The sequence below is a fragment of the Macaca fascicularis genome, chromosome 4, assembly GCF_037993035.2.
Source record: "Macaca fascicularis isolate 582-1 chromosome 4, T2T-MFA8v1.1".
NCBI lineage: Eukaryota > Metazoa > Chordata > Mammalia > Primates > Cercopithecidae > Macaca > Macaca fascicularis.
This window is the reverse complement of record NC_088378.1, coordinates 126,805,570-126,832,707: the sequence shown is the minus strand read 5'-3', so window position 1 is coordinate 126,832,707 and position 27,138 is coordinate 126,805,570. Positions and strand designations below refer to the sequence as shown.

Sequence of the window (27,138 nt, the reverse complement as noted above, 5' to 3'; positions counted from 1 at the left end):
ACAAATATAATTTACTGAATCTCTGTAATGGAAGTATAGTTTATTTGTAGATTCAGTAAGAATTTGTCCTCTTTTTGTTTTTTAGCAGGATATAATTGGACAATTTGATTGTACAACCAAAGACAAATTCAGGTGCCATATTTGAGAATTTCATTTTGTCAGGTGTGACAATCCCACTGTTAAAGAACAAGAGTCGCATTTCATATGTGAAACCAATGTTCACAGCCCTCCTAGAAAATTGATCTGAAGGCTGGGCATGGTGACTCATGTCTGTAATCCCAACACTCTGGGAGGCCATGGCGGGTAGATCACTTGAGGTCAGGAGTTCAAGACCGGCCTGGCCAACATGGTGAAACCCCATCTCTACTAAAATTATAAAAATTAGCTGGCCATGGTGGTGGGCACCTATAATCTCAGCTACTCAGGAGGCTGAGGCAGGAGAATCACTTGAAGCTGGGAGGTGGAGGTTGCAGTAAGGCGAGATCGCAATACTGCATTCCAGTGTGGGCAACAGAGTGAGACACTGCCTCAAAAAAAAAAAAAAAAAAAAGGAGGGAGGGAGGAAGGAAGGGAGGGAGGGAGGGAGCGAAGAAGGAATGGAGGGAGGGAGGAAAAGAGGGAAGGAAGGAAGGAAGGAAGGAGAAAGAGAAAGGAAAATTGATCTGATATCTGTTCTATGGCTTATAGAAAAATCACTTCTTGGCAGTCAGGAATCTCTGCAGGTTTGAGGGACCTCAAGAAGAAATTCACTCTTATTTATAGATGTAAGCAAAATTGATGGAGATAATCATTATCTTGGGTCTGGTTTTTTAACTTTGGAATAGAAGAGCAATTTTAAAATACTGGGATAATAGATATTATTGAAAATGCAATTTCTTACACAGTTTTCAGACAGAAGTTAATTTTCTGGCCATAGCAATGCCTCACATCATATGGCTCTAGATTTGCTGACTAGACTATAAGGAAGTTTACATATGTTAATCTACTTTTTGCTATATGTATATAAATTAATCAGGCCAAAACACAGTGTGGTTAAAAATAATACCTGAACATTATTTATGATCACAAAGAAGATAATTCAAGGGAATTATCCAAAAGTTAGAAATAGACAAAGAGATTATTACACATTCTTTCAGTGCTAAGCACTGCTCAGCAGGCCCACTGGAAATTACCCAGTCTCTAGGAATGTGTTCCTTCGATTTGCTATTTACTACTGATTTAGGCTACTTTATGAATCTCTAAAGATAGGTATTAACTTGCAGAAAACTGAAAGTGATGCAATTGACTTTTGTCCAATAGTAATGTAAATGAATTTTGTTCCGTGGAGACACAAGTATTTCTGTCTGGTAGAAAAGATGACACCAAAGGTTATAGTGTTATTGCTCCGTGGCCTATTAGCCAGTTTTGTGTCTAAATTAGCAATCATATTCAGGCATTCTTTCTTCCAGTCACTATGAATAATTTGCTCCCTCCAATCAGTCTACCATCTCACTTGTTCCATTAAGAATACATACTTGCTTAGAAAAAAACAGAAATCTGAACACACAGAATGAAGAAACATGAAAGCTGAGATGTTTATTAATGTTCCTTTTGACATGTCATAAATGTTCATCTTCTGACTCTGTAGGAAACAACATATCATACTAATAATCAACTGTAAGCTGGAATATCTCCCAACACCAGGCAACAAACCCAAACAGAATGTCTGTGACTATGGAAGTGCTGGTACAAAATAAACCAAATAATTTGTATTTCTGGCATAAAAAACAATTCATAATTTTATTTTTTCAACAAAAATATAGCTGGTTTATTTTGCTAGTAATGTAAATATGGGATGCAAAGAGTGCTAAAATTGTATCATTAAAAGTAGAAAGTACTAAACATTTAAATATTTTATCAGAATGGCAGTCCCATTCTGATAAAGCTCGTAGTCCAGATTTTAAGTTTGCAGTCATCAGTGAGGAAAAAAGCAGAAGTTGATCATGAATCAATTTTCCATAAAACAGCATTTGTAATCATCAACATTTCTGACAAAAAGTTTATCAATGACTATTAATGAAGAGATAAACATTTTGAAAGTACTATTAGACTTTGTAACATTATAAGGTGGCTAGTAACAAATAAGTGAGTATTTACAGATAGAAAATATTTAACAAACTTCAACAATCATTAATTTCAATATGGGTATATTATTATTTATGATCTTGTTTGTTACAAAACATCTATTAGGATAAAAAAATTGCTTTTTGGAAAACATACACATTAACCAATAAAATGTCAACCATTATTGATAAAGTCTCAACTGTTTCACATTAAAGTGTTGTTAACAGTGAAATTTAAGATTTTGAAGTTAGTTTAATGGATTTTGTTGATCCTATGGAACTGGAAGTAGTAACATCTGAAACGATATTGCTAAGTTTATCAATGCTTGGGAAAAATAATTTTTCACTGAGAAATGGTTACATGAAAATCTCATTCAATTTTATAGAGTGTATCAATGTAATGAGATGAATAAAATATGAGGTTTTGGCACAAATTTTAGAAAAAATTTCCAGGTGTTTTAATTTGGTATCATCTAAGTTACTGTATTCGGTTCTCTTTGAAATATTCAATGAAAAATGTGAATAAGTAAATCATTTTAAATCTGTCTCCATTAACTTTATATTTATCACCTTTCTCCAAATAATATATTAAAGATTAAATAATATACTTGAAGAGCTTAGAATTTAAATGACAAAAATCGGACAAATATTCAGTCTTCAAGAGCCAGCCTGCAGCATAAGAGCTGCAAAGGCAGATTGGACATTGTGTCAGGGTTGAGACATTTATTTATTTATTTATTTATTTTTATTTACTTATTTTTTTTGAGACGGAGTCTCGCTCTGTCGCCCAGGCTGGAGTGCAGTGGCGCAATCTCGGCTCACTGCAAGCTCCACCTCCCGGGTTCACGCCATTCTCCTGCCTCAGCCTCCCGAGTAGCTGGGACTACAGGCGCCTGCCCCTGCGCCCGGCTAATTTTTTCTATTTTTAGTAGAGACGGGGTTTCACCATGGTCTCAATCTCCTGACCTTGTGATCCGCCCACCTCGGCCTCCCAAAGTGCTGGGATTACAGGCGTGAGCCACCACGCCCGGCCGAGACATTTATTTTAACAGAAATTATAAAGTGGTTATAGTTGAACATTTTGAAAATTTGTTTTAAGAGATGTGGCTTTAATCAATGACATTCATCAATTCTTTCTTCAGCCTTCTAAGAAAGAAAAGTTTCTTCGATAATTAATTTGAGGGCAATTATGGTATCTGAGCATAAAAAACGAAATATGGGAAACCATGAAAGAGACACACAAGATGTTACAGACAAAGCAGTACATCTTCTGTCTGTTTCCTCTGCCCCTAGCCCTCTCTCCTTGCTTCTCTGCTCTGTTCTCTCACCTGTACGGTCCATCAAGGCTTACCAATGGGCTCCCGGGAGCTCTGCCTACCAACCAACTTGGGCCAATTGGAGCAGCAACAGAACATCTGAAAGAGGGAGGAGTCTGAGGTCAAAGTGTGATCACTGTGAGGCTCCCTCCCTGCTGATATCCACTGCCCTCCTCACACTGTGCACCCAGTTCTCTCTCCAAATGTTAGTAACAGCTCAGGCCTGGCCTTAGCAATGACTGGCTGTGAGGCACTGCACTGACCTTTGTCTTTTCCCTGTGCTGGGCCCACCCCTTAGTAAACAGTCTCTTTATGAAACTCTTCAAATTACTCAATTTGAGTGTTCATCTGTTTCCTACTGGGATGCTGACTGATTTATGTCATTTGAAACAACAAAAAAGAGTATATGTTCTACGAGAAAAAAAAAAAAAAAAAAAAAAAAAACAATGGCCAGGCATAGTGGCTCATACCTATAATCCCAGCACTTTGGGAGGCCGAGGTGGGTGGATCACCTGAGGTCAGGAGTTCAAGACCAGCCTGCCCAACAAAGTGAAACCCCATCTGTACTAAAAATACAGAAAATAATTAGCCAGATGCAGTAGCGCACGCCTGTAGTCCCAGCTACTTGGAAGGCTGAGGCTGGAGAATCACTTGAACCTGGGAGGTGGAGGTTGCAGTGAGCCAAGATCATGCCACTGCACTCCAGACTGGGTGACAGAGCGAGACTCCATCTCAAAAACAAACAGACAAACCCGAAAACAAACAACACCACCAACAACAAAAGCAGGAGATTATTTTTAGAAGAAAGAAAATGTGTTCCATTGTTAGATAACACAAAAATTAAAAATATAATGAATGTTTATGTTCTTTCAATTTGTGAAATCTTGAAGCATGGCTAAATGACATTTGGATTTGAAGGTGAACAAACTTAATCCATTTAGGCCAATTAAGTATGACATTCCAATAAATTATGTTGTGTGACTCCTTCAAAAATAGAGACGTAGAATACAAAAACATCATAAACAGTATGACAAGGGTTGCGAAAAACTTTACTGTGTTGCCATGGGTTTGGCAGGAACTGAGTGGGGGCTCAGTACTAGAGTGTCAATGACTTTAAGAGAAATTCTCTGTCTACTGAAACTGAAAGCCACCCGGTGACTATTAATTTATAAGGGAGTCTGTGGAACGGTTTGATCTCATTCTATACATCAAAAATTATTAGATATGTTTACCATTTGGGTAGTGACAGCTGAGGAAAGTAAGAAAAGACAACTTCTAAAACTCTACCAATGATTTGGAAGTTTTCAATTGGTTTGCTTTGATGATTGATTTGCAGCACAACTTCTATAACTTGGTAAATAGTTCTGTTATTTATAGTATAGTTTATTTGGGAATAAAAGACAATATGTTTTTAAATGTGTGGTTTATACATTGATTTACATTTCAATTTGTTACCGCATGAGTGGTTGTATTTTTTAATAGTGGTCATGTCATGTAGTATAACAGCGGGTTCTCCTAATATGAATTATGATCAATAGATGGTAGAAACCACTTTAAGTAAGGGAAAATGTAAATACAAATAATGCAATCCAGCTTTTTTTCTTTCTTTCACAAATCAGCATTCCAATTTCTTTGTCATTGTCTGGGGTTGAATCATAACCACAGTTTTTCATAAAACTTAGCAAATGGTTGGAGGAACAGGGTCTGTGATTTTTTTCCAGTCTATTACCTTCCCTCAGCAGAGGCCAGAGGAGGTACAAACTGATTTCACATCTCACAGTTGTGAGGGAAGACAGATTCCTGCCTCCAAACTCAGAGTGCTGTGCCCTGCTGTAGGACGACAGGCGACACGGAATGGCAGGGGGAGGCCTGGGACAGTGCTCCTAGCGGGCTCCCTTGTCTCTGGGGAGGAAAATGGCTCCCAAATGGTGACAATCTGCTTCACTGTCTCATTCCTCCTGAGAGACCCACGTTACAACTCTGGGAGGGTCCAGGCCCTTCCGAAGGAGTTCAGCTCTAATGATGCAGGGATGTGTGCAAGGGTGGAGGGAGGGTATCATCAACCTCGAGGGGGGTGGCCCCACTCCTTGTAGACAGGAGTCCTGCTCCAGCTGTCAGGGCTCTGGTTGGCAGCCCAGCCGGTTGTAATCCCCAAGTGAGACCAACCTGGAAATCACCTGGCCAAAACCCTTGCTGGAGACAGTGCCACCCAGAGGGAAGGCTGTAGTGAACACACATGAGGCTTAGCCAGACCTGGCAGGTCTAATGGTGCTCTTGAGCCAGAGAAGGCTTCTGCTACTTGGATATTCCTGATACATCCAGCTCAGGGAAGCATGGGCTGAGGAGGGAGGTGCGAGGGCAGGACGAGCAGCATGTGGTGTGTGCAGGACAGGAGGTGCATGCACCGCTGCCAGCTGGCCCAGCTGTGCTGCCTGCCAGTAGCAGAATGGGCAAAGCTGCCGGGGAAGGGCTGGCCTCCAGATGTGCTTTCCCAGTGCGGGCTCTCGGACCACACATTCCCTCCATGCTGGGGAATTGGGGATAGGTGATTTTGAGAAATAAAATGTTTACAATGGCCAAGATCAAGAGGTGGACAGGACTCTAAGGGACTTTCATTCATTCCTTCAACCCTCTCTCTTGGCCCCAAAAACCCATCCAGGGAGGCAGCAGAGGTACCTTTGATATATTCATGGCTTAGAGTCACACTCACACACACACACGCACACACACACACACACCAATCATGCTCCAGCTTTGAAAAATGTCATTTACAAATTTTTTAATGTGGCTGTGCTGATGACATTCTTACACACTAGAGAGGGACTCCAGGGGGAGAGGCAGCTGGAGGGGTAATAGGATGGGGCAGACAGTTATAATCCTCCTGTGACTCCTCCAAGCACACAGGATAATCTGTCAGCCATTTAGGAACCACAGTGTCAGGCCGTGGCTGCCCCAAGAGGAGGCTCAGAGACAGTTCACACCGCGGCAGCTGTAGCCCGTGGTTTGGAGATGTGTCTCAGCTAAACCAGCTGTCGGCGCCCAACTCAGAGCGTCAATCCACCTCGGAGGGTGGGACCAGGGCCTCTTGGGCTCCTCCTCTCAGGTTGCTGATTCTGATGCCATCTGTGGACGTAAAGACAGGCATGGGCAGCAAGGACAGGGCCTGCCCCTTGGAGGTGGGAACCGCTGGGGCCTGAGTGTGATTTTTACCTCGGGGGATGGAAGGAGGTGTGGACAGGACAGGCAGCCGCCTCCCCATATGGGTGATGAGCGTGAAAATGAGTATGGTGCCTTGCTTGGTAGATGGAGAGGACAGACCTGGAGCAGAGAAAAACAAGCACCTTCCCCAGCAGCATCCTCCCTGGCTAGGAAGGCTGGTCTTCTCTGGGTAGCTGTGATAAATCACCAGCACATTCTTCCTGGGACCTCAGCATCTTTTTCTACAGTGTAAGCCACTATCTTAGTGATGTGGCTTGTCACTAAGATAAGGTGGCTTATCCACTGTACCTTGTGCAGATCACTGTACCCTGGTTCTGTACCAGTTTATGGTTCTCTCCTCTGCCTGGTCAAACCTCACCCTGCCCATTCATTTACTCAACACATTTATTGAGCATCTACTGTATACCAGACCCAGTGCTGGAAAGGTCGTGAATTCAGACAGACCCAGACTCGAATTCTAGTCTGGCCTCTTAATAGTTTTATGACTTCAGGTGTTGTCTAATCTCCCTAAGTGTCAGATGTCTTAAAAGGGGGACAAAAATACATACCTTAGAATGCAGTTGTAACAGTTAAATGAGATAATACAAGGTGCTTAACATCATGGGCAACAACCACCTCTTCCTCGGTTCTCTTTCCCTTCCTGTAGGATAGAGCCCTTGCCTTGTGCTTCCCCAAACACCCTGCAGCACCTAGCACAGGGAGCACGCCACAAAGGTTGGGTAAGGGACTCTAGATATTTCCTGGTGAAGAGATGGGACACAAGAATCACATGCCTTGTGCTGAAGGAATCTCACTGTGCCTTCTAGCCCTGGTTAGGAGCTTTATGGCTGCTTTTGGAGACACTGTCACTCTTTCATTTTATCTTCTCTCTCTTTTGTTAGCAAAAGAGCAAGACCTGGGGGACTGCAATTTGCCAATAGGGAGGTTGAGCTGCGGAGTGGGGAGCAGGCTGGGCGAGGCCAGGAGACCTGGTTCAAATCATGGACCTGCTATGAACAGCATGTGTGCTGGGGCTAAGGCTTTGATATTCCTGGCAGTCCACATCTGCCTCCTCTGAAGTGTGGCTCATCCCTGCCCCATCTACTCTGTAAGGTTGTTAGCAAGAACTGGGCCACCATATAGGCTCCATGAAAATGAATTGGAGAGTTCACAGTGCTTTGGCAACTGGGGCTGTCAGCTGTTACTTTTGTTTCTCATTAAACCACGTGCACATTTGTGTTAAATGTTCTGTTGGAAAGAATAAGGCATGGGATGTTGGACTCTTAGGTTTAAATCTGGACACAGCTACTAACCTGTGAGACCCTGAGCATCTCCTTGCCCACTGTGTACATCCAGAGGTTGTGCGAGGTAATATATCACTGCCTTCCAGGATTGGAAGGCCGATGACTCTGAACAGACTCTCGTGCCTGTGAGCAGGCATTCGTGGCATTGAAACTCAGCAAATTCGCTCCAGCCCTAGAGGCTTTGGAGAGTGACAATCTGTTGACAATGAACTAGCTGGCTCCTTTAGGACAGACTCTTGGCAGTTTACCCACGGGGTGCTCAGGCGGGTGGGGGTTGAGCCAGAGGCTGCTTGGGCCATTGCTACAGCCCATGTGCAAGGCAGCTTGTGGGATTGCAAGCACATATTTGAGAGGGAAATAATTTTCCTTGAACAAAAATCTGGCAGCTGCAGGAGATGTGGAACCCTGGTTCTGAGGTTTTCCAAGCCCTGTCAGATTTTTGACTCTTACCCAATGTGCTTCTGCACCAAAGTTGCAGTGGGGGAACTCTGATTCCCCTTCAACCTCTTCCCCCGTTTAGTGCTGTTTGGCTCCTCACTGGTCCCACATCACACTCCAGCCTCACAAGGCTTCATGGAGAATCAGGGAGCCACAGAGCTTCTGTGTTGGAATAATTGAGAGAAGCTTGATTCCACTGTCTTCACGTCTTTCCAGTAGTTTTATTAAAGAATATGAAATCATCAAAAGTGGAATTTTGTATAAAGGCTTACTATAAAGTCAACACATGAGCATAGTAATGCTGTTTTAATGGACCCTAAATGGAAAATTCAGAATTAGGGATTACAGTTGTAATCATATCAATATCAGCTTCAATTTATTTTTGCATTTGTTGTTGTTGTGCAGATCATTAAGAAGATAAGGAGCTCCAATGGCAAGTTTTTAGTTAACTTGGAATCTGAGGATATCCTTCAATTACACAGAGGTAGCTAAGAAGCATCCTTTGTGATCTGCTTAAAAACAAGTTTACCTTCTCTCTCTCTTTATCTCTCTCTTTCTGGGAGTAAGGGTAGATTGGCAAATTTATAAACCACAGACTAGATTACTCAGTCATGGAGCACGCATTCCCCATCTGTGTCTGTCTGGTGCCTAGCATAGCACCTAGATAATGTTAGGAACTTGATAAATGTTTGTTGACTGAATAAAAAACAATGGCCAGTTTACTTGATATTTTAATCTTGAAGGTATCTTCCTGAAAAACTTTCTACCATATTCTCAGTGAAAATAGACAGATTATAGGTATGTAGGTATAGAAATAGATAGAGCAAGCCTCTCTTGCAGCTGGGCTGGTAGTCATGTGACTCAGTTCTCACTGATGGAATATGAGCAGAACTGAGATGTGTAGCTTCTGCATCACCTGCTTAAATGAAAGTAGATTGCCCTTCATTTCTGCTCTACCTTGCTCCCTATGAACAGGGATGCTGACGTGGTGGTGACCCTGCTTTGATCCTGCAGAGGAGGACAACTCTCTAGAGGATGGCAGAGTAACAGGGTGGAAGAGGCCTGGGTGCCGAGTGACTATATGGAGCATAGCTTCCCTGCTGGCCTGAACCACTCATCTCCAGACTGCCACATGGAAGAGAACCATGCTTAAGTGTGACTGGGGTGTCTATTATAGCAGCGTGTCCAGCCTTTCATAAAGCCCTACATCCTAAATACTAAACCTGTCTGGGGCTTACTCCTCAGTCACAGTCGCCTTTGCAGAGGGTAAAACACACATCTTGCTGAAATTACAAAAGGTCAAGGTCAGAGAATGGTATGTGGAACCCAAGAGGGAAACTTAGAGCTCTCTTGCCTAGGAGCCAACCTTTCAGGAGTCTGGGATCAGGTATAGAAGGGACCGATATGGAAAGACACCAGTGGAAGAAGGAGTGGTTCTCGGGGATGCTGAGGAAAGACCCAGCGGGGCTCACGGGCTTTTCGTAACCCATAGCTCTGACCTCTCATCCTTGGCCCAACCAAGTTCTGAACTCAAAAGGAGCCATGTTTCAAAGAAGCAGCACCCTTAGTTCTCATGTCCAAGGATTCCTTTCTCACCAAGAACTTTCAAGTCTTCCCTCTTCATCCAGTGTGTGTGTGTGTATGTGTGTGTGTGTGTGTGTGTGTGTGTGCATGCACTGTGGGGGCTGGATGGAGAGGGCTGAGGTTGAGGGTTTAAATGGGGCTCCCATCTGGATGGCAGGCTCTACCTTTCATTCTAGATGCTGTGACAGTCGTCCGGCTGTGATGGAATCTGACATTCACACCAGACCTGGCTTTCCGTGGGCCCCAGGTTGCACCCTTCACTGGGTTATGTCACCTGGGGTGTGGAACCCTCTGCTCAGGCAAGCAGCCCCTTCTCGGACTAGGTCTTCCGTCTCCGCCTCCAACATGTAAATATCATGGAGTCAGTCATCCTCCCACTTCTAAGGGCCTTGTCTTTCTCCTGTTTGATCTTGCTGACGCTGACAGGAAGCCCCAGGACTCTGCTAGGGGACTTTGATCCACGTAATAGAATCAGGCAGAGGGAGACACTAACATATGCTGAAAGGCTTTTTGGCTGGCTTGGGCTCAGGGCTAAGTGAAGCATGGGCTGGGATGCTTAATGAGGGCAAATTCAGGAAAACCCGGGAAATAAAAAGTGAAAGATGTAAAATAGGGAGAGATTATCGCTGAATTCTTGTAATTGTCTTACAAGCCCCTCTGGAGGGGCAGACAGTGACTAAGAAGGGACTCTGCCATGGGATGATGATTAGGGCTTGGCAGGCAGAGGTGCGGTTTATGCTTGGTCTTGAAGGAAGCTAAATGTTCCAATCCAGGTTTTTTCGATCACTGGTTTTGTCAGTTTTCTTCCTCCCACCCCCGCCCCAAAGCTCCTTAGCATGAGTCAGGCGAAGGATGCTGAGGACTTAGGGAAGTAGGCGGCTGCTTCCCTTTTGTTTGGGAGGGCTGGGTTGGTCCCAGCTCTGCCCTAAGCAGTCACAGGAAGAGACAAAGCTTTCCTTTCACCTCCACAGGCCTCAGTCTCATTAGTAGTGTGGACCCAGTCACTTCTCACCATTTGTGCTGTGTGGCACACGTAAAGTTGCCCTGTGTGTCTGTCCCTCTATGCTGGACTCCAACTGTGGTTCCCAGGGAGGGGCAACTTCAGGAGGCAAGAGGGTCCCACTGAGGCAGTGGGACCTCATGTTGCAGGAACCTGACCTTGGTGTGATGCTCGGTTCTTTCCTGGAACTGACCTGACTTGGGCTAGCTGCATGAACTTGGACGTGGGACATAGCCTCTCTGAGCCTTACTTTTTTCATCTGTAACATGGAAGTTGTGAGGAGGAAATAAAATGTCCCACATAAAGTGCTGAGCACAGTGCTTGTCCTTAGTGAGTGCTCAGTTCATGTCTACCATTACTACCATTCTTCTCCCACTTCTCAGGCCACTCCCTGTGGCACGCTAGACCTGGCCTCTGATTCTTCAGCTTCTCCTTGGCCTAGGACTCTGGAACAAAGTTTCATCTTTTGTTAAGATGATGTGACTCACTCATGGTGAGAAAAGCTTTTCATCCAGCTGCTGACTGGGGTCCTCCTTAGGATACTGTGGGAAGAAATGAGGACCTGGTTGGAGAATAAAGACCCACAGGCTTATGGAGAGACGACAGAACCTTAGTAAGGTGGAATTTTAAATTTGAACAAGGGCTAGAAATAAAGTGTGCTTTATTACTATCTAGAAAGAAAGAAACAGCTACCAGGTACCATGGTAACCATTTTGCATACTGTATTTCCACTTTTTTCAGCACTCTCACAGGTAAGGTATTATTTTCTTCATTTTACAGGAAAGGAGATGGTATCAGAGACTAACTGAATTGACCAAGGCCACACACTTAGAAAGGGCTAGAGCCAGGATTTGAATTAGGTGAGGTATGGAGCCAAAGCCCACAATGTAGAAACACTGGCTCTGCAGTGAGCCTTTCAAACTTTGCCCTACCTTCTGAGACCAAGTGCACCAGAGCGCCTGCCTTGGGCCAGGTACACAGGATGGGGCCTGTGGGCTTTGGTGGACCACAGCAGGCCAAATGCATGATTCTGGCCACATTGGCAGCAAACTCCAGGCAATGAAGCCAGCTGCTGGCTGGGGTCCTCCTTGGGACACTGTAGGAAGAAGTAAAGACCTGGTTGGAGAATAAAGACCTGCAAGCTTACTGAGAGATGACAGAACTTCACTAAGGTGGAATTTTAAATTTGGACAAGAGCTGGAAATAAAGTGTGCCTTATTGCTATCTAGAAAGAAAGAATGTGCCAAGCAAATTAATAATGTAAACAAGATTTCCCACAAGAATCTTTAATCCATATAATCCTGTCCAATTCAATAAACATTTCATAAGCACTTACTGGGTGCTGAATTGAAGAACCGAGTGAATTTGTCCTTTCAAGGGGAGTTCACAGCCCAGCCTAGAAGTAAGCAATCTGAGTGCACACACATGCACACACAAGCGCGCACACACATGCACACACACAGACACAAACACACACACACAATGTATTTTAAAAATTAAGTTCTGCGTGAATAACATGAAAAGAGGGATAAATTAGGTTTGTCAAGGTCCGAGAAAACTTAAGACTCAACTAACAATTTTCATAAATGCATTCCTTCCAGAAGTCCCTTATATTTGAAAGATTAACCCAGTGATGAAAATTATCCCTATCAAATTATTAAAGCAGGATATCAAAGGGCTGATACCAACTTGTCAGCCTAGTTGAAACCATCATGTGAACATTAAAATAATACGACTTTTCCCCTTCTAGAGACATTCTAGAATTTAGATGTACATTTGGTTCAAGTGCATCTTTCTGTCAGTCCAAGCTAATGCAGCTTCTCTGTAGGTCATGAGTAGAAAAGTTATGTTTTCCATTTCTTAGGGGGCCCTGGAGCATTTTGCAGTGAATGAACATTTACAGGAAAAATGTAAAAATATGGTACAGAGGAATTCAGAGTTAAGATCAAACAGAGAGTACATGGGATGGTACTATAGAGAGGGGAACTGGGCTATGGGCTTGGATTTAACCAGTTCTCCTACAGAGACAGGAGAAGCAGTTGTGGGGTGAAGATGGTAGTCAGGAAATGGCAAAATTCAGACACAGAATTGGCAAGAAGCAAGAAAGATGGAGTAGGGTAGAGGCTTTGGCTCTGAGGGGTCTATTTGGAGGGTGGTTGGGAGGCTGTAAACCCTTGGTGACAGGATGTTGGGGCCATGGGAGGCTGGGAACCAGTGGGTGCTCTCTGTGGTTACCTCCCCTGGCTGTTGAGCCTGAGTCGGCTCACGCTCCAAGCCCCCTCTCTCAAAAACCAACATCCCTTCTTGAGTGCTCACTCAAACCCAACTACACTGACTCAGCAGGCCCGGGAAGCACCGAGAAACCTTTGGGGGAAATCCAAAGCCCAGACCTTCTTATTCTGAGAACCTCCCACCACCGGAAGGAAGACAACATCACGAAACTCAGCACTTTCCAGCCCACCATTCCTGTCCACCGTGGTGGCACTGGCCAAGGGTTGGCGGGTCTGCAGCTATTTTTACCCTCAGATTTCCGGAACTGCCAACCAATGCTGGTTACATGACACCACGGTCAACTCAACTCCATCCGTAGTAATCACAAGAAACCTAAGCCACAATGTGCAGCTGTACAAGGCCACACTCACCCTTATCCTGGACACCCGGGGCCCTGACTACAGAGTCAAGTGCCAAGGCCCAAGCTGGAGAGCAAGGAGGCACCTCCTTCAGGCTTTCCAAGGGTCAGACAGATGTTCATAGTAGCCCACAGCCACTGCCTGTCGGAGGACACTAAAGTTCAGGGTTTGTGTTTCAATCCTTCCAAGGGCTTCTAAGTTAGATGTTCCTGTGGTTTGTGGTGGACTTGGTCCAGAATAGTATTTTACAGCCACAAAGAGCTACTTTGTTGAAGCCTGTCTCGCCCGACCCTGTGTTAATGGTTACCAACTCGACAATGGTTTCTTTCCTTTTTTAATTCTCTCACCTGTGAACCTCCAGCTGACTTGCCTTTGTTTTCCACCTTCCATCTGCCTCTCAGTCAACAGACTTCTTTCAGAGATTCTACAGGCCGGTATATTTTGAAAAGGAAATACTCCCTCATAGTGTGGATAGATAAATAATGTCAATGTCAAAAAATGTTAGTCCTAAATAGATTTTTTTCTACCTAGAATATATGGAGAAGAATCCTGTGACCTGTAAGGTCCCACTCAAGGCTTTTCCAGGTTGCTGGAAGGAGGGCGTTTGGGGAGAATGAAAATGATCACAGTATTCTTTTCTCTAGTGGCACCCAATGGCTTTGGTTTTCTTTGAAGTGAGAGCTAGAAGAGTCAAAGAATACTTGTTTATAATTGTTGTTTAAATGGCAGTTATTGCTGTGTTATATAAAGACAGTCCCGGCTGCAGGCCAAAGGCTGGCCCAGTTGCTCTGCCACCATCTTCCCGGAGAGGAGACCCTCACTCACAGTGGATGTTTCTGCCTCCTGGTGACCAAAACATTGTCCACTGAAGGCAATTGAATATCCAAGTCACATTCTTTATCTTTTATTGACAATTTTTTTTTGAGCTTCAAAACACTACTAAATCATAAGACCATTCACCCTTGGATTTCCCTCAGAAAATTAACTTGGATCAAGAGGGATTCAGTGTGAGTCGGTCTCTAAATCTGCCCAGCTCAGGGAGCTCAAATGTTGGCCTACAGCCCCTCTTTTGCAGGCCCAGCTTCCGGTGACCATTCATCAGGGGATCTGCAGCAGCAAGTATTTTCTGTCTCAGTGACTGAGCTGTGATTCACCAACTGCAGAACTACCTAGCCAGCCCACCAGCAAGCGTGCCTCAGGGCTCAGAAGGCCAGGGTGGGGTGGCAGTGGGGTGAGTTGAGGTGGGAGGAAGACGCAGAGAAAAGCTACAAAAACAACAGACTTGATAGGTGCACTATTTCATCATGTAATATTCAAATACAAGACCCTGGCCCCAAATAGCCGTTCACTTGCTGCGTTTTCTCTTTGTGCTAGCTCCAAGAAACACGAAGTGAGAAGGAGCTGAACAAAATGCCTCATTCATGAGAGCCTGGCGGATGCAAGAGAGTTCACGACTCGATAATCCCTGACAGCCCTCATTAAATCATGGCACTGCAGGTGCGAAGGCTGCTGGGAGTGGGACTGTAACCCGGGTGGGCAGTGTCAGTCCCAAGCCAGAGGACTGGAACTCTGTCCCTTGATTCTCTGTAAGGCAGGAGAGGTCAAATTCCAAGTTGACAAGGGGACAGCCTGGCCGGGGAACAGTTCCAATTCAGAATGAATGCTTAGGGCAGAAGTCTTTTGCAGCAAAAAGTCAGAGGTTTTTCTGTTCATTTGATGTATGTTCATATAAAGCTTGGTTTCTTCAATAAAATCGAGCCCCAGATACTCCAAACTGGTAAGAGGGGAAGAATCTTTTGGTTCTTGACTCTTGTCTCTCAAGAGTCACCCTCCTCTTAGAGGTCAATCCTAACTACTGTTTTCTGCACATCAACTTCAGGAAAGAGCCTTCCTTGGCAGCTGGAGCACAACATGTGATCCTACCAGCACCAGCACACAAAAGGTCCCTGCTTTCGCCACAGGGGATCATCTCCAGCAGGCATAGGAGGGCATCTTGTTAAATTGCAAATACCATTGAGAATCATAGCCCATGATGCTGTTCCTAATATTACAAGATGCCAAGAGGGGTTATAAAGGAGTGAAAGAACTCAGCTCCTGCCCGCCAGTGACCCCACCAGCAAACTGCTGGTTGGCAAGCAACAGTCAAAAAAGAGAACTGACATAGAAGGCAGCTTTCGACAACCTCTCTTGTCCTGTTTCTTCATGCGTATAATGGGGATGATGATAACATAAAATAGCACCTGGCTCCACCAGATGGTTAGGAAAATATAATGAGTCTGGAAATCTAGTATGAGCATCTCAAAATTATACTAGTCAAGTGGAAACTTCCTATGGCATCGTTTGCCACAAGACAGGCTCCAGGGTAGTGCAACTCTGCTAGACACTTCCTGGCCTAATGGAGGCTGTGCTCCCCAGGGCCACGGCATGTGTCCCAAGGACTTCACTCTGTGAGGTCTTAAGTCACTTGCTGCAAAGAGAAAATCTGGCTGCTGGGTCTCTTGGTATACAAGTTGAACTTGTATCTGTGGGGACATCAGGTTTTCAACTTCGATATGCACATTTAAGTCTTAGTGAAAATACTTTCTTAATAATTAAGATTTTGATTTTATTATATGAGGGTATCAAATTGTCACATGCATCCCCAAGATATGTACATCTATTACACATCAATAAAAAATAAAATAATTAACTCTTTCCTCTGGTCACGTAGATAGCAATCAATATGTGAGGAATTGGGAACGAAAACAGAAGTCATTCAAAGCAATCCAAACCTTTGAAATTCAACCACCATGTTAACACACTTTGCAAGCAGACTGAAGAAAAATGAAAAACTGAAGCTATTTCTAGTGGCTTTAGTTAAACAAAATAAACCTAGAAGGGAAACTAAAATTATTTCTCCCAACTGCAGTTTTTACAAGGGCAGAAAAATCAAATGCTTTCCTTAAACTATAAGGCAAACAGAACCCTTCAAAAGTCCATGAGAAATGGCAGGTATTTAGGTGATTAAGTTTGAGTGGACATGTAAGAAATGTTTCTGGAACACTGTGGAGCAACTGGACAGGACGGCACTCAGCAGAATCACCAGGACTGGATGGTGTTAGAAATGCAAGCCTGCAGCTACACACTTGTATCCCAGGACTTGGAAACTGAACCCATCCTTAACTCCCCCCTACCTTCATCTCCCAGGAGATCAAGACTTGAAAGTCTTCAGAAAGCTAGAATGTTTGAGAAATCACAGGCAAAGTATTTGAAATCATGAGCATTTGCTGGGGCCTTCCTTCTGTTTTTCTAATTGGCCTTCCCCTGTGTGTTGGCCAGCTCAGGCTGCCATAACAAAAATGCCACACACTGGGTGGCTTAAACAGAAATTTATTTTCTCACAGTTCTGGAGGCTAGAAGTTCAAAATCAAGGTGTCAGCAGGTCTGGTTTCTCCTGAGGCCTCTGTCTCTGGCTTGCAGATGGCCACCCTCATGCTGTGTCTGTACATGGTCATCTCTGTGTTAACACACATCCCTGTGTCTGTCTGTGTGGCCAAATTCCCTCTTCTTATAAGGACACCAGTCAGATCAGATTAAGGCCCACCCCAGTAGTCTCATTTTAACTTAATCACCTATTTTAAGATCCTATCTGCAAATACAGCCCCATTCTGAGGTACTGGGAGTTAGGATCTCAACACAGAAATTGGTGGTGGGAAGGAGGGGGCACAATTAGCCCATAATACTCTGTTTTTAATCTCCCTACATCTCTGCACTGGGGAGATTCTGCTGTAGGCTCTCTTGCCTGCTTTTCTCTTCCATCTCTGAACGTCTCCATCTTTCTGACTTGGTGTCCTCAGTTCCTCTGTGCATGTCTCTTCCACCCACACCCTCCGCCTTCTTACCTTCATTCTTCCTGTCTTTCTTCAAATATCTGTCCATTTCTATGTGCCTGTTGTAAGTCATAGTATATTAGTCTGTTCTCACGCTGCTAATAAAGAGATGCCCGAGACTGGGTGATTCATAAAGTAAAGAGATTTAATGGAGTCACAGTTCCACATGGCTGGGGAGGCTTCGCAATCATGGCAGAAGGCAAAGGAGGACCAAAGTGACATTTTACGTAGTGGCAGGCAAGAGAACTTGTGCAGGGGAACTCCCACTTCCAAAACAATCAGGCCTTGTAAGACTTTTTCACTATCATGAGAACAGTGTGGGGGAACCAACCCCATGATTCAATCATCTCCACCTGGCCCTGCCCTTGACACGTGGGGATTATTACAATTCAAAGTCAGATTTGGGTGGGGACACAGCCAAACCACATCACATGGCAACAGAAAAATGTTGTCCCTGCCCCCCAAGAAGCTTTTATTCTGAAGTGGAGACTTGACCTTGGATAACCATAATACATAGGCAACTTGTGATTAGCACCGTAAGAGACTAGAGCAGAGGTTGGCCAGGCGGGTTGGCTCTTGACTGTAATCTGCAGTTTGGGAGGCCGAGGCAGGTGGATCACAAGGTCAACAAATTGAGACCATCCTGACCAACATGGTGAAACCTCATCTCTACTAAAAATACAAAAACTAGCTGGGTATGGTGACACTCACCTGTAGTCCCAGCTACTTGGGAGGCTGAGGCAGAAGAATTGCTTGAACCTGGGAGTCAGAGGTTGCAATGAGCCAAGATCGCACCACTGTACTCCAGCCTGGCGATAGAGTGAGACACTGTCTCAAAAAAAAAAAAAAAAAAAGAGAGAGAGACTAGAGCAGAGGCTGGCAAACTACGGGCCACAGGCCAAATCTGGCCCACCAACTGTTTCTATAAATAAAGTTTTATTGAAACACAGTCATGCCCATTTTCGTATGCATTATTTATGGCTGCTTTTGCAGAGTTGTGTAATTGTGACAAAGACTATATGGCCTGCAAAGCCAAAGATATTTACTTTCTGGCTCTTTACAGAAAAAAGTTTGCTGACTCTTGCACTAAAGTCAGATTTTACAGATGACAGGTAGAATGAATCCCATTTGACTGCTGCACTGGGAATATGTCCCTGAGGAAGTATAATTTCAGCTAGGCTTTGAAGGATTAATAAGAGTTCAAGAAGTGAAGGCGGGAACGGGATTCTAACAACATGAACAGCACGGACCAATGTGTGAGGCCACAGAAATCTGATGCATATTTGGGGCGAAAGTGAAGATAGGAGCCTGGATCTCAATCAGTAGGCTGTGGAGTATCTTGGAGGGTTTTGAAGCAGGGGCTGACCTATAATTAGCACAGATGAGGCACTGCATGAAATACACAGATGAATTAGACCTGATTCCTGCTATCAAGGAGCTTATAATTCTAATAATGGGAATATGGCAAGTGCCCAAACAATTATAGTACAGGGCAGAACAATGCCCCTATAGGGAAACCTAAACCTGGAAAGTGATCAAAGAGGGGCTCAAGCACAGTAAAAACTGATAATAAGGTAGAGGATGGATTATTAATGACAATAATAATGATAGTTAAGATTCACTGGGCTGGGCACAGTGGCTCACGCCTGTAATCCCAGCACTTTGGGAACCTGAGGCGGGTGGATCACTTGAGGCCAGGAGGTCAAGACCAGCCTGGCCAACATTGTGAAACCATGTCTCTACTAAAAATACAAAAGTTAGCCGGGCATGGTGGTGCGTGCCTGTAATCCTAGCTACTTGGGAGGCTGAGGTGGGAGAATTGCTTGAGCCTGGGAGGCAGAGGTTGCAGTGAGCTGAGATTACGCCACTACACTCCAGCCTGGGCGACAGAGTGAAATTCCATCTCAAAAAAAAAAAAAAAAGAAAAGAAAAAAGATTAACTGGACCTGTGGTATGAACCAGGTCCTCTGCTAAGTGCTTTACATACCACATCTCAATTAATGTCATAATAACCTTGTAAGGAGATACTCATATTATTCCCAATTAACTGATGAGGTAACTCAGTTAACTCAGATGACCCAGTTGACTATTATTCCTATTTAACTGATGAGGAAATTCAGACTAAGCTGGGATTTGAACCCAGGTTAGATACTTCTATACTCCATACATCCAAATTAGACACTCCTATACTCCATGCTTCCTCGTTAGACATGCCCATACTTCATGTATCCTAGTTAGTCACTTCCATACTCCACCCATCCTAGTTAGATACTCCCATACTCCATGCATCCTAGTTAGACACTCCCATACTCCATGCATCCTAGTTAGACACTCCCATACTCCATGCATCCTAGTTAGACACTCCCATACTCCATGCATCCTAGTTAGACACTCCCATACTCCACGCATCTTAGTTAGATACTCCCTCCATGCTCTTCAACACTGTGAGAGGGGCAGCAGGGAGAGACCTATTGGAAGACTTCTGCAGAAGTCTTACCATTTGGAGAAAAATGAACAGGAGGATTTAGGATTCGTAGTTTATAGTTAGTATTTGAGTAGGTTCCAATTTTTGGAAAAAAAAAAAAAGGGGGTGGGGGGGGAATGTACAAGGATGACTGATGGCTCAGCACTTGGTTCCAATGTGTGGGTTGTGAAGGAATGGATTCCCTGCTGCTCCTTTGGGAACAATGTGCTCCTCTCCCCTTCTAGGAGAGAACTCTAAAGGTGTTGTTCTCAATAGTATGTTCTCACACAATAATAGTTTGTGCTTTACATTTAAAAGTACCTCAAGGTTAGTGATTTAACTGGAGGCTCACTGAGGCTGAGGATTGCCGGCATTTCAGATGATGGGTGGTGAGGGGTGGGGGTGTTTGGAAGAACCCCCTCTGGCCCTTCCACCATCCTCCTACAGGGTGCTGTCCAGCCTCCTGGAGATGCACGGGAGGCCTCATGGTACTAAGAAACACAACTGAAAACCATGGCAGAGCAGGAGGCTTGGCACCTCAACAAGGAAGCATCCTCTGGGCAGCGACTGAGCTGCTGGGAAAAGAGACGCTCTGCAGTCCTGACACCCAGCAGGGAGAAGCAGGGAGGAGCAAGGAGGAGCAGGGCCTCCTGACCACACTCAGGTCCTGAGGAGAAAGGTCAGGAGCTACTGCCCAGGGTGTCAGGGAAGACAGAATAGATTCAATGCAGGAAATCAGTAGCTCTTTGGTCCCTCCTTTTCCCCCTGGGGTTCCCCCACATACCACTGGGTCCTAAATGACAAGCTGCAATTACAGCAAAGTGCTAAAGTTACAAGTTTGCTCTAAACACTCTTCAACAAAGAATATTCAGTGAAAAGGAACCCCAGGCAGTTAGAAACCTTTTTTGCTGTGTAGAAACCATAAGGTTTCCATCCAAGAATGTGTTGTCTGTTTGAGGCTGGCCTTTATTCTTTCAGACGGGTGCCAGTGGCATGCATCTCAAATGAGCAGTTGTCTGTGGCCCCAGAGTCTGTGGCTGAGGCATATCTAATCAGGTTAAGCAGCCGTTCATCCCAGCTGTCAGCTCTCTGGAAATCAGAACATTATCTGCAACCACACACAATTCAAATAAGAGGCTGGCGCTCAGAGGCCTGAATCTCCAACTTCCCCCCAACCTTGCTGTGGTGGTCCCTGGTTTTCTCTTTTCCTACGTGACTATATACAATAGTAGCAAAGCTATTTTAGGGATTAAAACAGCTAATTGCAGATTTCCATCATGGCCAGCCACTCAGAACACAGGTTTGGAGTGCAAGCTGTGGTCTTTGCCTCTGGGGATGGTTTTGGCTCCTTTGCCTGTGAAGTCCACACCCTTGGTCCTTAAAGTTGTTAACGGGGGCTCTTCCATGTGGTCCACGTGGTTCTGGGCATGAGGAATTTGGTGGAACTTAGTGAGAAATAGTGTGTGATGGTTTCTTGGCTCTAGAAGCGTGGCTAGAAGGGCCTTTAAAAATGATCTACTCTGCCTGCTTTACTGAATCGAGAAACCAGGCTCAAAAAGACTTTCACCACTCTTAAAGTGGCGTGAGGCTCCACGCTTCCTGACTGTCTTTCTGCTGCGCTCTCTCAGGAGATGGCTGCACAACTCGATCATGTTGCTTAACAGCATAAGGGGGCAGTAAAACAGGATGAAAGCCAGGTTTAAATCCAGGTTCCCACATATGCAGTGGTATGGTTGTGGGTGAATTATTTAACCTGGCTGAGCTACAGTTGCTTCATCTATAAAATGGTGATAATAATACCTGCCTATCAGGTTGACCAAGTAATTAAGCAAGATCATGACTTAAAGCTTTCAGCCCAATGCCTGACATTTAGCAAATGGCCTCTTGACAATGTTTGGTGTATGCCTTAGTCTGTTCAGGCTGCTATAACAAAATACCATAAATTGAGTAGCTTATAAGTAACAGAAATTTATTACTCACAGTTCTGGAGGCTGGAATGTCCGAGATCAAGTCAGCAGCAGATCTGGCGTCTGGTGAGGGCCCCCTTCCTGGTTCACAGTCAGCGCCTTCTCTCTGTGTCCTCCTCACACGGTGGGAGAGGAGAAGGAGCTCTCTGGGCCCTCTCTTATAAAAGTGCTAATCCCATTCACAAAGACTCTGCTTCATTACCTTAATCACCTCCCAAAGGCCCCACCTGCTAACACCATCACTTTGGGGATTAGGATTTCAACATATTAATTTTGATGGGGGTGCATAAACACTCAGCCCACTGCAATGTCCCTGTTACTATCGTAATGATGATATGCGGATCCTTTTGCTGAGAGCTACTCTCCAGATTCTCCACCTAGGAGACGCATTGGATGTTGATTTTCATTCAGCAGCTCCCTCCAGCTAGCTAAGTGCCTCCTGTCATTTCTGAGAGGTGATCTCCACAGGGCCAGTGGGACCTAATCCTGGGAAGGCGTGGGACATAAAGGCAGCAGAGACATTCAGGAGGAAAACACATTATTTTTTCCCCAAGAGATTAAATATCCTCCTGCAATGAAAATAAAGCCTTCCAATTGTGGTCCTCCTCTTTCTGTAGAATAGATTGGATGTGCAGGATAACGTGCTCACCCATCACTCAATGTCCTTGGCCTCTCCGGAGGAAGCCGTTTGTGTATCTCTATCACTGGCCCAGAGGACATGCTGCATGAGGCAGCCCACAGTTGCCAGGTAGGGTTTCCCTCCTCCAGGGGAAAGTGTGGTTCTCCCAAGAGAGAAAAGGACGGTTCCTGTTTTGCTCATTGCCATCCCAGCTCAGAAGGCAGCATCTTGAATTAATTTCAGAAGTGAAAGTTTCCAGTTTGGGGACAATGATAGACACTTTGCAGGAGAAAGGGGTCTTTACTGGGGATATTCTTTTGGTGAGAGAATTTGACTAGAAATAGAGAAGGGAGCCTTGAAGATGGGAAAGAAAGAAAACAAGCATTGGGGCAGTGAGCTTGACTTGAGGGGAACCGGGAGATGAGCCTCAGGAGCCCGGGCGTTTGGGCAAAGGCCGGGCGAGGGGCTCTGCCCGTGGCCTCGCTTCATACAGGGCTTCTCCCCAGCTCTGGAAAGCCTTGGAAAGCTCTACCTGGTGTGCGCTCCTCGGAGTTTTTCCAATCGCCATGTGGAACTGCCAACATTTTCCACATTAAGAACAAATCAAAAGAGATTTTTCACTAAGTGTGAGTTAGTGGATGGGAATGAGAGCAAATCAAATTCATGCAAAAATAGAGGAAATTAATTTTTAAAAAGCCCAACCAAACACCCTGTAATTTTCAGTGATTTCCTTTCAGGGAAACTGTGACCACTGTCACTATAAACAAAGCAGAGAATAAATAAATAAAAAGGGAAAGAAGGTTGTGTTTTTTCTCCTTGCCTCCCTGATGGATGGTTTATAGAGGCCTCGGGATAAAAGTCAGCCTCTAATCGTTCCCAGATGGCGCCTGCCTCTGCCCCTGCTTCAGCGTTTCCCCACGTGCCTCCGCCCGGCCTGCCAGACACACTGATGGTGACAGGAGCCGGACTCTCGCCCCCTTGGCTGTGGCCACAGCCCAGATGTGAAGGGGCAGCGGAAGGTTGGGGCCGCTGGAGGGAGGGGTAGATAGCCACAACAGACCCATCAGCGCCGTGGAAATGAGCCAACCGAGCCAGCACCCTCCCTGTTCAGGGCATGGCTGGGCCATGGGGGCCACCAAGGAGCCTATGTGTTTCCTTCCTCCTTGGAACCCTTCCTCAAGGGTGCTCACTGCCATGCTCCTGGGCTCTGCTGAGTTCCACCTCTGAGGGAGGGTGCCTAACCCAGGAGAAGGATTCTGCCCTTCTGATGCACTGCTTATATTGGAGTATCTGGACCAAATATTATAAGCAATCCAAACCCTTTCTGAAATGAGGCAGAGTGTCCGTCAGAATGAAAGTCACCATCTTATATCATCTTTGCTCCTGGGCTATTGAGGCTGGGGGTCCCCAGGGACTGCCCTCAGTTGGCATAGCTGTCCCATCTGCCAGGAGTCTCCGCAGCCCATATTGCCACCCCCAGCGCCTCTGCTGCTTGTCTGCCTCCATAAACCTCAGGAGGCCGCACTGGCAGAACACATGACTGCACTGATCACTTGGGAAGCATCTTCTGCCTCCTTCTCCCCCGCCCCAACTCCTCAGAATGAAACCTGAGATACCACATGAGTATGTCCCCTCTTGATCCCTCAGCAACTGGGATTTAGCAGAAATGAGGGTTGGATGTGTAGCCAGGTTTTGAGCCTCTATTCTCACCATCTTGGCTTCTCTATTGACTATTTTAGGAAATCAGGTGCTTTTATGGGACTAGATGTTCTTTTTGTACATGAGAAGACATAAGCCTTTCTCTATGAAGAACTTGAAAATAACTTTTTAGCTATTGAATATCTCTTGCAAAACAAATATCATGATGAGCTGGGGTAAACGAATCAGAAACAGATGGATAAAATTTCTCTGAAATACACAGATTTTCAACCTAGAGGCAAAGGCAGAGGCAAAAAGCATTTGGGGTTTCCATGAGCCCAAAATACAAGGAAAAGGGCTCGAGGCACTTGACTGATCCAACCAGCTCATGTGGGAGCACCCAGTTCAGCGTCAACAGAAATGTCTGTGCAGCCTCCAAGAGGCACAGTTATCAAGAACATGGGGCTGCTATCAAGTTTCTAAAACATGGCTTCTGAAAATAAGCTGTTCTAATTTACAGTATACCTTCCCTAAACCACTCCCCTGGAGCATTTCCATGGAAGATGAAAATTATTTTGGAGGTAACCAGTTGCTGGGTTTGCCATCCATTCTGCAACAGTTAGATGTGTGCATAGAGGCCCTGATTGGTGGGGTGGGAGTATGCTGGGTGGTGGAGGCGGACACATCAGTGGTTTCTACAAGAATGTGAAAATACTATATTTTGTGACAAAGTTGCTCCAGGGTAGGCAGATTGCTCACAAATCGGTTACAGATTTCCCTGAAATATGCAGGGACTTCCATGCAGAAGAAAGGGAATTTGGAGCTGAAATGCATTTGGAGTTTTGTTAAGCTCAAAACACAGGAACAGAGTTGGTGATAATGACTGGTCCCAGCAGTGGCCTCTTGGCCAGTCCTCACCTGTCCAACCCACCTGCTGCCTGTGCTAGCTGCACATCTGTAGTGTGGCTTTGCAGAGTTCTCAAGGGGAGTTGCTGCCTCCGTGGTTCTCCAGTCGGCGCTGTGATATTAGTCTATCCTCCAAAGCTGAATGGCGTCTGTCTGTCACCACCATGCAGCTATCTTTGTTGTTCAAAGGAGTTGTTCCTGTTGAGACACGATATTCTGAAAATGATGCCAAAAGGAAAAATGATTGGGGATCTTCAGAATTTGTCCTGAATTTAATGTTCTATGGAATTTTTTTAGACATTCCATCACAGGCCCAACTGTGGTCCTTCCTAGAAAATCAAAAGCATTATAAAATCTACTAATTCATAGTTAGCGTGTCCAAAGTGGGATTCTTTGCTTCTGTTACCTGCCTTAGTATTCTCATGTCAGGCAGGGGCAATGGCATATACTCAAGTTAGAAATCTCAGATTCCACCTCAATCACTCCCTCTTGCTCATTCCTTAGATTCAGTACATGAGAAAATCCTGGAAGTATGCCTCCCAGGCCCAAAAACGTGTCTTGAATCTCTATATACTGCCATCGCCTCCTCCAGGCGCCAGCATCTTCTGGCTGGACAACCTCAGTCACCTCCCAGGTAGCCTCCATCATCTCTACTCACTGCTCTTCCTGCCTTTCCACCAGCGCCTCTCCCAGACAGCTGTCCCAGAGACCATGTCACTTCTCAAAGCATAATTCAGATCATGTAATTTCTCTGCATAAAAATGTACAGTGGCTTTCCATTGTAGTTAGAATTAAATTCAAACATCTCACTGTGACCTGCAAGGCCTTGCATGATCCAATCCTTACTTCCCTTAATTCTCACCCCATTCCCACTCTGTACCCCATTCTGTCTTCCCTGGGCTACAGATACCTGCCCCCCAACACCCCCTGCCAACTCCCAGACACTCATACCCATCTCAAGCTCTTTACACATGCACATTACTGAGATCTCATTCTGAAGCTCTTTTTATCACTGGTTCCTTCTCATTCTTTGAGTCTCAGCTTGAAAGTCCCCTCTTATTTGTTCATAGATTATAAAAATAATCTCAGTGCCCTAAGATCTTAATGTAAATTGGCCATTGATTAGATAGTTTTCTGGCTGCAGATTTTTTTTTTTTTTTTTGAGATGGAGTCTCACACTGTTGCCTGGGCTGGAGTGCAGTGGCACGATCTCGGCTCACTGCAATCTCTGCCTCCGAGGTTCAAGTGATTCTCCTGCCTCAGCCTCCTGTGTAACTAGGATTACAGGCACCCACCACCATGCCTGGCTAATTTTTTTTTTTTTAATGTATTTTTAGTAGAGATAGGGTATCACTATGTTGGCCAGGCTGGTCTTGAACTCCTAACCTCATGATCTGCCTGCCTTGGCCTCCCAAAGTGTTGGGATTACAGGCATGAGCCACTGTGCCTTGCCCTGGCTGCAGATCTTAATTTCTGTTGAGTCTTTGACACTTGTTAGGCATGAGAAGGCACGTTTGCATACATGTATGGGTATACACAACACACATATTAACATGCATTCACCTGACATTGGCATGGAGTATACTGGTGAGGAGGGTGATGATGGTAGCAGAGCTGGGAGGCCCATGAGCAAATTCCCACAATAAAAAAAAATTGTAATCTTGGATCCTCCCAGCCCAGGAAATCCCATGAAGGTCCTGTGAGCGAGGGTCTCTCTCCTCTTCCCTGGCAGTGAAAGATGAGGATCCTAGAATGGCTGCTGGGTCTGTGCTGAGTGAGTTGGTAAGGAGGAGCATTCCATTGCATCGGGGGCAGGACAGTGATATCTAATTTTTACCAACGCTCTGGAGCATGAAAGGGTAGAAAGAGAGTAGGAGGAAGGCCTGATTTAGGACAGACAGGAGAAATGGAACAATACATGCTCTCTTGTAGACTTTTAAACGCCACAGAAAATTAAGATCTAGGGGGAACAAATCTCCAAGGGTGCCCTTATCCAAAGACAACTACTGCTATGATTTTGATGAGTTTATTTCTGCCTTTTCTTTATGTGATTTTTTTTAGTGTTACCAAGGAGCCATCATATTGTACATACAACTTCTGTCC

General features: G+C 45.0%; 1 long non-coding RNA gene across 4 annotated transcripts in view; it reads right to left on the bottom strand.

Moving 5' to 3' along the window:
- The window catches only part of LOC123572944 (uncharacterized), a 37,768-nt gene extending 15,763 nt beyond the window's left edge, over positions 1 to 22,005 (bottom strand). The window contains exons 1-3 of one of the 4 annotated variants that reach the window (XR_012433747.1): positions 21,886 to 22,005; positions 3,431 to 3,517; positions 987 to 1,621 (exon numbers count right to left, since the gene is read on the bottom strand). This is a non-coding gene — a long non-coding RNA (uncharacterized lncRNA). Of the gene's footprint in view, positions 1 to 986; positions 1,622 to 3,430; positions 3,518 to 20,805; positions 21,863 to 21,885 lie in introns of those variants that run through there. The other 3 variants (XR_010586393.1, XR_012433746.1, XR_010586392.1) reach the window with 3 other exon arrangements.
- Between the last annotated feature and the right edge of the window lie 5,133 nt (positions 22,006 to 27,138).